The following is a 14,680-nucleotide window of genomic DNA, read 5'->3' on the forward strand; positions in this document are numbered from 1 at the left end:
GGACTGGCAACACACGGAGGGAGGAGATGGTAGCTACTGCTGGGCTGCCCTCCATAACTCAATATCCCAGCCCTGCCCTCAGAGCTGCTGACCTCCCCGCTTTGACTGGCACCTCTATCCAACTCCACCTCTCCATCCACCTGCTTTGTTCCTCCCATCATCACCAAACAGAAAGCAGAGCAAAGGATCACATTTTCACCCCCTTATCACAAAAACCCTGAACACAATGACATGCATGCAACATACTCTGTTCCCTGCACATTTCCAGGGATGCCTACCCGAGCTGCTCCCTGAGAGGGTCCCTACTGCTATCTCAGCCCACTCATGCAAAGTCTTGCATCCACCTTGCTTGCCTCCCTGGCAGTGCACCAAGGACTGCCAGAATCAACTAATCCCTAGGAACCCTGGGGATCCCATTTCTGAGGAATGGAGGCAGTGGCCAAGACTGCTTACAACCGTGGCTGGAGCCCACAGCACCAGCCAGACCCAGGGGAGTACAGGGTGTGTGGCCAACAATGAAACAGGTGGGGGAGCTGTCTGATCCTCCTCTTCCAGAAAGTACATCTGGCTTCATTCTCCCAGGGTGATATGCTTATTATTAGTTTTCCCTAAATTCAAAAAATATATTCTTATTTTCACCGCAACTTCTTTCTTGACCTGTGGGCTATTGTAACTGTGTTGTTTAATTTCTACCATAGCCAACTTTCTAATCATCTTTTATTGACTTCCAGCTAAAGCCCACTATAGTTAGAAAATATCCTATTATTTCTCTTGTTCAAAATTTGTTGAGATTTGTTTTATTGCCCAGAATATGGCCAACACTCTATATGTTCTTTTTTTAAGTTTTATTTTTTTAATTTTTTAATGTTTATTTTTGAGACAGAGAGAGACAGAGCATGAAAGGGGGAGGGTCAGAGAGAGGGAGACACAGAATCCAAAGCAGGCTTCAGGCTCTGAGCTGTCAGCACAGAGCCCAACACGGGGCTCAAACTCACAGACTGTGAGATCATGACCTGAGCCAAAGTCGGATGCTCAACTGACTGAGCCACCCAGATGCCCCTATTTTTATTTTTGAGAGAGAGAGTGTGAAAAGAGAAGGAGCAGTGAGAGAGAAAGAGGGAGAGAATTCCAAGCAGGTTCCAGTCTCAGTGCAGAGGTAGACATGGGGCTTGATCCCATAACCACAAGATCACAAACTGATCAAGAGTGGGACACTTAAGCAACTGAGCCATGTAGACACCTGTATATCTTCTTGAACACAATGTGTATTCTGTATCTTTTAGGAGTTAGATATCTATCTCAGTACACCATTTCATTCAAACCTTCCATATATTTACCCTTTTTGCTTTATTTTGTTGTATTAAGTTTAGTTTGATTTGGTTTGGGTTTGGGTCACTTTTTTGTCTATTTTTCAGAGATGTGTTAAAGTCTCTCATGATTTTGATTGTGAATTTATCTGTTCTTCTTTTCTCATAATGTTTGCTTTATATATTATGAGACTATAATTAAGTGCTTATACAAATAGAAATGTTACTATTTTGGTGGTCAACCATTTATCATTATAAGTTGTACCTTTTATCCCAAGTAATTCCTCTTGCTCTGCAGTCTATCTTGTCTGATGTCAGAGTTACTACAGCAGCATTGTTTTCATTGTTATTTTCATGATATATCTTCATCCATCTTTTTTCTCACAGATGATGTCCTACTCATTAAGATGTGCTTTTGTGAGCAGCAAACATTTTTTAAATCAGTCTAAGGCTCTTTATGTTGAGGATTTATTCCATTTACAATGACTCATATTACTGCTTACTGACAGCTATTATTACCATTATTAATATGTTAGGGTTCCAATCAGCCATATTTCTACATGTTTTCTAATTATCTCATTGTCTGTTCTTATATTCCTTTGAATTATCAAGATATTTTTATTATTACAATTATTCCTCTTAATGGCCTTATTTACTCCTTATTTTACTCTTCTTTTAGTGGTGCCTCTAACAATTGTGATAAGCAACATTTAGTTAATTGAGTCTACTGTAAATTAATACTTTTATCATTTCAAGGATGGTGAGAATAGCTTAGAATACTACTACTCCTAACTTCCCACTCACCTTGTATGTTCTTGCTGTCATGTGTTTGAGTTCTACATATTTGAAAGCCCATAAGACAATATGATTGTCTTAAATAAATTGGATTTACCCTTCCTCTCTGCATCATTCCTTCAACATTACTTTCACTGTGACCATTTTCTATCCCCTAAAGAACTCTCTTAAGGATTTATTTTTGGTTGGAACTTGATAATATATCTTTTAGTTAGTTAATTTTTTTTAAACCTGTCTTATCACTAAATAATTCTACTTCCATGGGAGCCCATGTCTTAGAGATTTAGCCAATTTTCCCTCTTCTCCCCTCTCTGTGTCTTTCAAGCATGGTTAATATATGAAATTTAAGGCTATAAATTTTCTTCTGTGCCCTGCTTTGGTTGCATCTCAGAAGTCTTGCTATGCCATATGTTCATTATCTGTCAGTTCAAAGTATTTTCTTATTTCTTATATGATTTTTCATTGACCCTTGGATTATTTAGAAATATACTACTAAATGTACAGGCAGAGTTTTTCAAATTAAGTTTCTATTGTAACTGCCTACTGTAAACAGAAAACATACTCTGAATCCTTCCAATCTTTAAATATTTTTGAGGTTTCTCTCCTTTTACTTGGTCTGAGAATGTCTTTATTTTACCTTATTTTTTTTAATTTTTTAAGTGTTTTTTTTTTATTTTTGAGGTGGGAGGAACAGAGAATGAGTTGGGGAGGGGCAGAAAGAGAGGGAAACACAGAATCTGAAGCAGGCTCCAGGCTCTGAGCTGTCAGCACAGAGCATGACACAGGGCTTGAACTTGCCAGTTGTGACATCATGACCTGAGCCAAAGTTCACCACCCAACTGACTGAGCCACCCAGGCACCCCTACTTTCATTTTTGAAGAATAATTTTGCTGGCTAGGTAGTTATTTTATTTCAGTTCTTTGAATATTCAAAGTGGCACTTTGAAGTGGTCTGTTTCCAGTCAACTTTTACACAGAAAATATAGCCCTTCATGGTCTCATCAGCTCTTCTTCTTCAGAGGTGCTGAACTCCATGTTTTGTCACCCATTTGAGGCAAAAAAGCACCTCTTCTCCACTGTACTGAAAGTCACTGCCTCCTACTCTTCCATTCATACCCTAGTGCCCTCCCCCATCCCTCTCTCCCCTCCAGGTCTTTCTTTGAGTCAAACAGTATAAGGATGATACAGTTCCATACCAGGGAAGTGTCCACCATCACTGTCTCTTCCAGGGGCTGTGAGTAGTGCTTCAGCCAAAGTCCTCACCATGAATACCAGGCTGAGTCCCCACATGTGTAAATTTAAGCATCAAGGAGTAGGTAGGGATATGCTGAATTGAGCTTCTGCCTTCTGAATTCAATTGCAGTACTGGTGGAAGTTTTCTTTCAATCTGGTGGCCCCTGTGCTGTGCCCCTGGTGGGCATCTATAGGTGGACAGAACCTCCCTTGGCCACTCTCTCATGTCTCTCAGATTTGGGTATGGCTCATCTAGATAATACCTGGGTCCTGTGAGCCTGGTGGATACAGCCTGAAGCAGAAGTGACATGTCCTTCCTTGATTCCTGGGCAATTCTCCTGTAATCCTTGACTTTCAGAAGGTTTATGTGAAAAGAAGAAAATTTTGATTCCATTTGAAATAACATTGAACTTCTCAACCTGGCTCTGCCTTAAAGCTCTCTTCATTCTGTTTTTGGCCTCTCATCCAGGGTCCAACACTGTCTCTGGGACAGTCAGCAGGGCTGTTTCCCTTCTTCCCTATAAAGGTCAGTCCTCCAGGTGACTGGACTCACTGGAGGCTCATAGACAAAGCAGAGAGCTACCCAGGTCAGGGCCCCTGGGAGTTCTGCCGTAGTTCAACAGTTAATTCTCCAAAATGGGGCTCAGGACTGAACAGATATGTACACACCCATGTCCACAGAAACATTTGTCACAATATCCAAAAGTCTGAAAGCAACTTATGTCCATCAACAGATGAATGAATAAACAAAATAATGTATATTCATACAATAGAATACTATTCAGCCTTAAAAGGGAAAGAAATTTCTGTTGCAAGCTATAACATGGGTGAACATTGAGAGAATTACGTTAAATGAAATAAGCCAGTCACAAAAGAACAAATATGGTATGATTTCACTTACATGAAGTACCTAGAATATTCAAATCCATACAAACAAAGTAGAAAGGTGGTTTCTGGCAGGGGGGAGGGACAGTGGGAAGAGATGAGGTGTTATTGTTTAATGGGTACAAAGTTTAATTTTAGGAAGATGGAAAATTTCTAGAGATTGGTGGTGCTGCACAATAATGTAAATATACTTAATACCAGTGGAATGTATAACTAAAAATGGTTGAAACTATAAATTTCATCTTATGTGTCTTACCACAATGAAAAACATTATATATACATGATAGGGACTCAGGAAAATCCTGAATTACAAAAAAGAGAAGCATATGGTTCCAGAGGGCATGCTGCTCCTATAAACACCTGCTGGCACTGCCCTCTGGTCCACATGTGTCAGCAGGGGGAGCAAAGGGGAAGAGAACCTCTTCCTTGAACACAACCCAGCTTGCACCTGCTGGCTCTCCTCTGGTCTCCCAGCTGGCCTGAGCACTGTTGCCTCTTTCCAGAGCATCAGTGTTGTCCAAGAGCACTAGGGGCTAATGTTGGTCCTTCTCAAAGCTGTGCCACGTGTCTCAGAATATCTGATGCTTGCCTGGGTGTCTAATTCTTGTATCACATTTGACATTGATCATTCCTTGGGAAAACTCAACAGAACACAGCAGAGCAACCACCTGTTATAAGAATATTTTATCCTCTTGAGAGATATGAAGGTTTAGATAACAATGTTGGGGGTTTTTTTAACGGTGCAAAGGAAAGGTCTTTTCCTTAGTCATTCAGCCATAAATCAGAACCAGGATCAAGCACCAATGTAGTTCAAATGCTTGGGGAGCCCAGAACAAAGCCAATAGGTTTCTGCTCTCCTGTCTCATTCCACAACTCTGACCTTGTCTTTGAGATGATAAACCAGTGAATACACATGCTTTCTACAAGGACATTCCTACTCCTTAGCTCTAAATGAGTCTGATTGTTACCATTTCAGAAGTTGTGAGAGATCAAGGCAGCTGGCAAGGCAACCACTGAAAGACCAGAGCTTCCCATTTTCAAGGGGGCAGAGTCAGAGCTGGAGCCTTGAGAGGAGGTGGGAGGTGTGTGTTCACCGAGGCCAATGGGCACAGACCAGGAGAAATCTAAAGATAAGCTTCTGCACCAGAAGAGCCCTTACCAGGATGCCATGCTAGCATGCACATTAGACAAATAAAAACTTAGGGAAATTCTGTACTATAATGGCCCTTCAAAAATGTCAAGGTCATAAAAGTCAAGGAAAGACTGAGGAACATTTCCAGATGGAAGAGCAAGTGTGCCCATGGTTCTTCATCCTTTTGTTATGGGGAACTTGGGAGGAGAAGAGATCCCTTATCCTGGGAGGCCCAGCACACATATCCTGCCAAGTTGCCATTGGCTGAGGCTGGAGGAAGCATGCTCATTCCCTGACAGGCACTGAGAGTCAGGCAGGAGGTATGCCTGTGTTCACTCTTTGGCCTTCATGTTTGCATTGTGGTTAGGGAGGAGAATGTGCCTCTTTGTAGGAATCACTCATTAACATATTCAGGGTGATGAGGCATCACTTCATCAACTTCCTCTCAAATGTTTCAGGGGAAAAGTTCTTTTCATTGTAATTACAGCATTTCTGTAAGGGTCAGATTCTTTTAAAATTAAACTTCTTTTAATAAACTCAGCAAGACTGAGACAAGGCAGTCTCCTTGGCACATGGAGATGCATGAGAAAAGGAGGGAGATGGGCCAGTAGGACAGGACACTGTCCCAGCAGTGGGGAACACAAGCTGAAGTAGTGGCTGTGTCCCTGTGCAGTACTGTGATCCATCTCTCTTGACTCAGCAGCAGTAAAATACTTTTGTTTTTTCCTTTGTTGCTTCTGACAAAGGATCACCCATTATTGCAGCTAGAAGGGTCTTAAAAATAGACCAATGCCACCTCTATGGAAATGAGAAAGGGGAGAGGCTGAACAGTTGAACGGAAGCTTCTAAAGGCCATTCCTCCACTGGTCATTTCTGGCTTAAAGCTGTTCTTCTTCAGATAGGTGAAGACTCCATGGTCTGTCACATCTGGCCTGTAGGACAACTGCATAGCAGGTTCTGTTGGTACCAGGAAGCACAATGAGAGAGGCAAGGAAGGAAGCCAGTTCCAGATTGCTGATGAGTAGTTTACTGCTGTGGGCAGGTGGGGCTGTGTTCCATGAGGATGTCTGGGAGACAATATGGAGCATATACCTCAAAAGTATGTTTGTCCATCTGAGGCACAAACTAGAATATTGAGTCCTCAGCTCCTGACTGACATGTATCATGGCTGCTCCAAAGTGCATACATTGTCTGCCACTTTTGGCCTATTCCACAATGGGCAAATGTGTCATGTGCCCAGAGAAAACTTCAGACAAAACCATGGAGCATGCACTGAGTCCTCCTCTAAATGAGGAGTGTAAATAAGAGAGGATTGAGTCTGGTCTTTTCCCATGGAAAATATGCCCAAAGTCTTCTCTGTTCTATTCCCCTAGGGATTGGTCCTGCTCTATGGCTGGCAATGCCTTGGAGCAGGCTGGCTACACCAATCCAGCCCCATATCCCTGCTCCATCCAGTGCAGAGAGAGACTATGGGCTTTCTGGAAGTTCCTGTGAAAGAGGGAAATGGCTCAATGTTCTGGGAGGGCCAGCACACAACTGATGCTCCACCATTAACTGGGGTTGGAGAAAGTGTGCCTGTCTCTACCTGTTTGTAGGTAAGGCTATGGTCTGCACTAATTGGCCTGGTTCCATCAGAGACCATCCCTGATAGGGGTGGGTTCAGTTCTTCCTACAAACATGGCTAAAGACAAGGGAAAGTGTGGGTCCCAAGGGAAGTCAGAATTCTGTCTTTTCCCCAAAGGCATTCCCAAAAGGAAGGAAAGAGAAGGGCCCTCTATACTCCTTCAGGGCAGTCAGTTACTAGAGGAAGGAAGACAACCCTGAAACCCCAGAATAGAGGTTTCATGGATGTAGAGTGTTTCATGGAAAAGTGGCTTTTAAAATATTGGGATGAAATGTTCTAGTTCCAGGTAAGACAGAGTTAACACATGACACCCTGGCTCTACCAAAGAATAAACATCAAAACCTGGACAGAATGCATGGAGCAGCCACCCAGACACTCTAAAACATACATAGCAGCAGATAGACAAAAGAAGATTAGAATTTTAAATACCAAAGAACCAGGAAGGTTTACCATCGCTTTTCTTCTTGTGTCCCCCAGTCTGGGCCTCAAGAAGCCAAGAACCTAGAAGAGGACACCAGGGTGTGGAGAGAGCTCTGGGAGAAGTCTTCTATTCCTTCTCAAGAAGCAGGCAAGGAACTCATGAGACAGACAGTAGGAGTGACCCTCATGTTTTCTTTTCTCTGCTCCCTGATGCCCTGGCCCCTGGGGCAATTCAGTGGGGGCAGCAGAGAGCACATCAGTGTTTCAGGAGGGGAGACACCTCTGCTCAGAGCAGCTGTAGGTCCAAGAGGCAAACCCTTGTTGTTTTTTTTCCTATATCTGTCCTGTTCTGTGGCCCCAGAACTGGGTGTAGAGCAGGGTATGGGAGGCTCAGGGAACCAGACAGTACTAGAGAGATTGTGGGGAGTGAGGATCTCAGAAACACAAACCCTAATTTGCATAAGTGCAGGTCTAATCCTACACAGCACACCAAAGACTTGTAGAACTGAATGAAGGGATCAAGCACCACCCAGCCAGACTGGCCACTTGACCCACACTCAACACAGATACAAGCAGCATGGCAAAGTCTTGCTTTGACACGAAGCTGACATTGAGACCACAAACGACAGAAGACTGGTCAGAACTTGGAACCTGAGCCCAATGGGTTAACTGCCTGTTGAGAAAAGAAATACCAACATTCCCCAGAGGATTTAAACAAGATACAGAGTCTCATTACATAACTTTCAAAATGGCCAGGATGCAATCTGAAACTACTCAGCATATGAAGAACCAAGAAAATTTCAGCTCCCATGAAAAAAAAAAAAAAAAACAACAACAACAAACACCAAGGCTAGAATTAAGAAGATAAGAAATAACAAGTGATGGTGAGGATGTGGAGAAAAAAGAAACCTCGTGCACTGTTAGTGGGAATGTAAATAGGTACAGCCACTTTGGATATAGTATGGAGGTTCTTCAAAAAATTAGGAATACCATATGATCCAGTAATTCCACTACTGCATGTTTATCCAAAGAAAACAAAAACACTAATTCAAAAAATATACACATCCCTATGTTTATTGCAGCATTTTTTACAATAGCCAAGATATGAAAGCAACCCAAGTGTCCATCAATAGATGAATGGATAAAGACGATGTAAGATAGATGGATAGATAATATAATGGATTATTAGTCAGCCATAAAAAGGAATGAGATCTTGCCATTTACAACAACACAGATGGACCTAGAGGGTATTATGCTAGGTGAAACAAGTCAGACAGGGAAAGACAAATATCATATAATTTTACTTATATGTGTAATCTGAAAAATAGACCAAGCAAACAAAAACCAGAAATAGACCCACAAATACAGAGAACAAACTACTGGTTGCCATGGGGGGCAAGGATAGAAGGAGGGACAAAATGGGTGAAGGAGTGGGAAGTACAGGCTTCTAGTAATGGAATGAGTAAGTCAAGGGGGCGGAAGACATAGTATAGAGAATATAGTCAATGGTATTGCAATGGCATTGTATGGTGACAGATGGTAGCTACACCTGTGGGGAGCATAGCATAACATATAGAGTTATTGAATCACTCTTTGTACCCTTGAAACTAATGTAACATTGTGTGTCAACTATAGTTCAACTTAAAAAAAAAAAAACAGACGCCAATGCTGACATAACTCAGATATTGACTATTACCAAACGTTCCAAGAAGTAAGGATAAGCACTTTTAAAATGAATGGAAAGGTAGGAAATATTAGCAAAATGAGAAAATCAAAAAAAGAGGTAGCAAACAAAGGCAAATACTAAAATACTAAATTAAATCCAAACACATCAATAATTACGTTAGATGTAAATGATCTAAATTAAAAGAAATTTTCAAAATGAATAAAAATATGACCCAACTATATGTTCTCCTTATTCATGTACAGCATGATTATATGTATACCTAGAAACATTGTATGATTATATGCATTGTGTTGTGAAAATCCCAAGGAACCTACCCCCAAATCCTATTAAGCTAGCGTATGATTCTTGCAAAGTTGTATATAGATACTTGGAACAGAATAGTCAAGAAACATAACCCTTGATAGCCTACTGATTTTTTACTTTGATTTAAAGTCAATTCAATGTAGAAAAACACTCTTTTCAACAAATGGTGTTGGAATAATCAAGCTCCTTTATGCAATAAATGAACCTCAAACTCAAGGAATAAATATAGGGAAAGAAGAAATAAAGTCATCCTACCACGCTCATCCTAGGGGGATCAGAAGCTCAGAAAAACAAAACAAGTCTAAAGAGTTCATCTTTTGGGAGAGAAGGAGTGAACAGATAATAGTCTTGAACAGTAGGTATGATTATCTTTTTAAAAATAGGAAAATACAGGTTTATTTGGAATTAATACTGGGCTAGACTGACAAAATGGTTACGGTTCTTTAAACCTCCCTCTGTCCACACACTTTGCAAAGATGACTTTGCAGTTCCCCTCTCTGAGAGATGGAGTCCACTCTCCCATTCCATGGAATGTAGCAGAAATGTCTATGGGCCAATTCCAAGCCTAAGCCCCAAGGACCTAGAGCACATCCTCTCACCATTGTGAGCACAGACCTTGGTTACCTTGTTGCAACATGAAAGACCATGGAGAACAGAACCAAGTGGACCCAGCTGAGGACCCCAACACATGAAAGAATTCAGCCAAGGAAAGCACAGCAAAGATTATTGTAAAAAAAAAAAAAAAAAAAAAAAAGTTGGAAGAGGAGCTGAGAACACAAAATAAACCCGAGGAAAAAAGTCAGAACACTTAGAATACTAAATATAAATTAACTCTGCACAGACTGTGTGCATTGAAGCTGAAAGAATGTGGGCAAAGCAGCAGAAGCCCCTTTGGAAGGTGAGAAATTACGGAACTTTCATGAGAGCCTTCTCCTACCATAGAAGGCTTTACTGTGACTTCTTGTTGTTCAAACTGTAGTCACAGACCATTGCTTAGTTATGATTGACATTTATTTAAATAGAAAATATGCATATTATTTATATCTATATAGATAAATAATCTTCAGTTTTATCTATAATTTATAGATAGTATAGATTTATTTATTATCTACATTAGCTTAAAAATAATTTCATAAAGTACAAAATAGAGTGCATGCATGGCATATACTGAAAACAGGAAATATACATTAGTTCATTAAACTTTTATTTCAGTTACTTATATGGTTTTATATATTTAGGTATGAGCTGGACCATAAAATACACTATATTTCTTACTGTGGAATGATCCAACATGTTTGAAATCCACTGTTCTTATATCCCAGTACATTGAGCAATGAAAGAAGCTGTGTAGCCAACTGAAAAGGCCAGTACAAGAACAACCACCCTTTCCATTATGTACACACACCATCTTAACTCCTCAAGGCCAGCCTATAATCACTCTTTGATAGGCTCATACTTTGTTGCCTTGTGTTTTCATATTTGTAATCAGGCAGTGATCCTTATTTAAAAGAACTTTTAAAAAAAAGAACATCCTGCATATGTTGTAACTACTTACAAGGCTAGGAATTCTGGTGACACCATCCCAGATATTTGTAACTCTGCCAAAAGTTTAGAAGTTGTTTACACCTCTTTGCAAGGTTTTTAGAAAAGACTCTTTTAGAAGGTATGGCTTCTCACAGAATGCTATCCCAAACTCCTCCAACCCACGGTTTGAAAGGGCCAGTTAGGAAATTCAAGTTAATGGATCTATCAGTAACCAAAGCTGGAGTTTTGCATGCCTCACCTGGTTTCATTTTTGTTTGCAGTGGACAGCATTTCCCAGAGGTCTTAATGTTTAGACAGCTAGTGAATCAGGAGTCAATGCTTACAAGAACACTAAACTGTCCCAGTTAGCATCTATAACAGATCAGAAGTTTCCCTTTGGTCCTGCCATTGAGCCTCCATGACCACTCTCAACAAAAACTTCCAGAAGGGGTACATGACTCAATATTTGCTTCCATAGGAGAACCTTTTTCCCTTGCCAATAAATACATGACCAGAAATCTCTCCCTAACATTAGGAAAGCTAGCCAGTCCCACAGCCAAAGCAGTAGCAGCCCAACAATGATCACTTGACTCCTTGGCTAAAGTAGTTATGGACAGTCACATGGCCCTTGATTATTTACTTAATGAAGAAGGAGACATTTGTGCAATAGTGAATTCCACTTGTTATACATGGATAAATGCCTCTAAAGAAGTAAAAATTCAATCACACAAGATTAGAGAACAAGCACACAGGTTACAAGAAATTTCCCCATGGTCTTTTGATCTGTTTAGCTGGCTACCTTCAGGTTTGAGCTCCTGGTTTAGAGTCATCATACAAACTGGATTTGTCATATTACTTCTAATTCTGCTTTGCATAATTATTTTTAAACCTTGTACCTGTTGCCTGTCAAATGTCTGCAGAAACAATGCACCAAACAGGGCGATGCTGTTTCAATGCTTGGAGTTGATCTCCAACATTATGACCTTGATAGGTGGAAGAGGCCTGAGAGTTATCCCTCTTACCCTTCCTAGTTATTCAAATGTGGTCTCAGTGGTTTCCAATTGGTGCACTTTCCCTCCAGCATGGATATGACAGCCAGGACAGGGCCTTTCTGACAATAAGGAACAAAACCATTAAATGGGAAAAACCTGATTTATAATTGGTGCTGCTTTCAAGGGAAGATCTTGACCAAAAGGGGTAAATGTGAAAAGGCACAAAGGACACCTCATTTATTTTTTTAAGTTTATTTATTTGTTTTGAGAGAGATAGAGAAAGAGTGAGTGGGGGAGAGGCAGAGGGAGGGAGAGACAGAATCCCAAGCAGGCTCTGCACTGTCAGGGCAGAACCTGATGTGGGGCTCAAACCCACAAACCATGAGATCATGACCTGAGCCAAGATCAAGAGTCAGACACTTAACCAATTGAGCCTCTCAGACACTCAAAGGACACTTCATTTGAAATGGAGTCAGGAAGCCCAGAAGGGGGTGCTCTCTTCCACATACCACTCACTGCAGCCTGCGTTACAAGCAGGAACAGAAAAGATAAAAATTATCTTGAAAAGGGAGGGCATTTTTCACAGAGGAATTTCATCTCCTGCTTTTAAGAAAAAGAAGGAAGGGGTTAAGATGGTGGAGCAGCATGGAGACCCTGAGCTTGTCTCATCCCTAAAACGCAGCTAGATCAGCACCAAACCATTTTTGAACACCTAGGAAATTGATCTGCACAATCTGTACAACTTGAGCTACAGAATTCAGCAGGTATATAGTGAGAAGAGGTGAACTGGGGAGAGAAAAGCCGGGGAGGCTAGGGAGATATTTTTGCAGAGAGAGGACAGAGAAAGGGGGAAAGTGAGGTGCATCAGGATTGTTCAAGAAAAGCACTCCCCCAAAAGTAGCTGGAGAGAAAGAGAGAGAAAAAGTGAAGACACTCACAGGTGACTGAACAAGAAATCTGTTCCCCAAAACCTTTATGGGAAAAAAGGAGAGGGTTACAATACCATTAGAATTCTATAAATAGTGGAGCACAGAATCTGAAGTTCCAGAGCTCAGTGCCTGGCAGTGCTCTAGTGAGGAAGTAGGATGAATCCCCAGGAGCAGGTAGCAGGGCCTGAGGGGTCTGTGTACCACAGGTGAAGAAGCAGTTCCCCTGCTTAGAGTGCATTTGGTAGAGGCCATACAGCCTCCTCACAGGCAAAGGTCCCAGGAGACCCTATAGAGCAGCCACGTTTGCTGGTATTGGGACAAAGACGCAAGAGTGCAGTGAAACCTGGCGCCAGCTGTGTGTTGTGATTTGCCATAATCTCTGAACCTCTGCCACTGAACAATTGTGTGAACGTTTTCTGGGGCAAACTGGCTCTCAGCCATTGCTCAGTGAGACCATCCCCAAGATAGTCAGTGCAGGTCCAAGCCACAGGGGTCTCCGAAGTTTGAGGTTTTGAAACACAAACACATCTGAGATTAAACTGTGAAGAGAGGTGCTGCCTGGCAGGCAGACAGCTTGGACACGAACAGAGTAGAGGCAGGGAGTGGACAGAGGCTTGAGACAAAGGAGGGGTACTTGATTGTGGGTTGGTGAGACCATGAAGTTCCTGTGTCAGAGACTAGGGAGTTGGGTGAAGCCATTTTCACCTCTCCCAGGCACAGGCATGCACACACACGTGTATGTGTACCCTGATCCACCCCAGTAAGCTAAGCAGCACAACCTAGTAGAGAACAGAACCCTTACACCAAGCCCTGCCCAACTGCGCCCCCCAAGCACATCCCCTAGAAGATCAGCACAAGTCACTCCACTCACTCAGTACATGGGCTATAGAGACTTCATAGTTTCAGTTCTAGTGGAAACTGGATGTAACTTCATTTGGGTTTCATTCTGTTTGCTGGTTCATTTATTTGTTCATTTTCTTTGCTTTTGTTTTTGCTTAAGTTGTTTGATTTTTTTTTCTTTTCCTCCTTTTTCTTGGATACAGAAAGAGAAAATTTTATTTTTATTTTCTTTCTTTACTTTCTTTTTTATTTCTTTAAATTCTTTATTCTATTTCATTTTCTTTATCTCAATTTATTCTATTTTATTCTATAATTTTTTTAATTTTTAAAATTTTTCTTCTCTTTTTCCCTTTTATTTACTTTTTTCTCTGTTCTATCAAGCTTTTTTCAAAAAGCAGAACCAAACACACCTAGGTTCTAGCTTTCTTTATTTTATTTTTTGTTTTGTTTTTAATTTTTTAGTTTTAGTTTTTTTTATTTTTTTAAGTAGAGGAATATTTTAATGAAGATTAATTTTATTTAATCAAGTATTAAGCATCTTGTCTTTTTTTGTTTATTCACTTATTTTTTAATATGAATAAATCAATAAAAATTGGTTTCCATACAACACCCAGTGCTCATCCCAACAGGTGCCCTCCTCAGTGCCCATCACCCAATTTCCCCTCCCTCCCACCCCCCATCAACCCTCAGTTTATTCTCAGTTTTTAAGAGTCTCTTATGGTTTGCCTCCCTCCCTCTCTAACTTATGTTTTCCCTTCCCTCCACCATGGTCTTCTATTAAGTTTCTCAGGATCCACATAAGAGTGAGAACATATGATACCTGTCTTTCTCTGTATGACTTATTTCACTTATCATAACACTCTCCAAATTATGGAAAGAGCCTAAATGTCCATCAACTGATGAATGGATAAAGAAGTTGTGGTTTATATATACAATGGAATACTACTTGGCAATGAGAAAGAATGAAATATGGCCTTTTGTAACAATGTGGATGGAACAGCCAAGAATTC

This window comes from Puma concolor, chromosome A3 (genome assembly GCF_028749965.1).
Source record: "Puma concolor isolate L17-30 chromosome A3, mPumCon1.1.hap2, whole genome shotgun sequence".
In the NCBI taxonomy this organism is placed as follows: domain Eukaryota; kingdom Metazoa; phylum Chordata; class Mammalia; order Carnivora; family Felidae; genus Puma; species Puma concolor.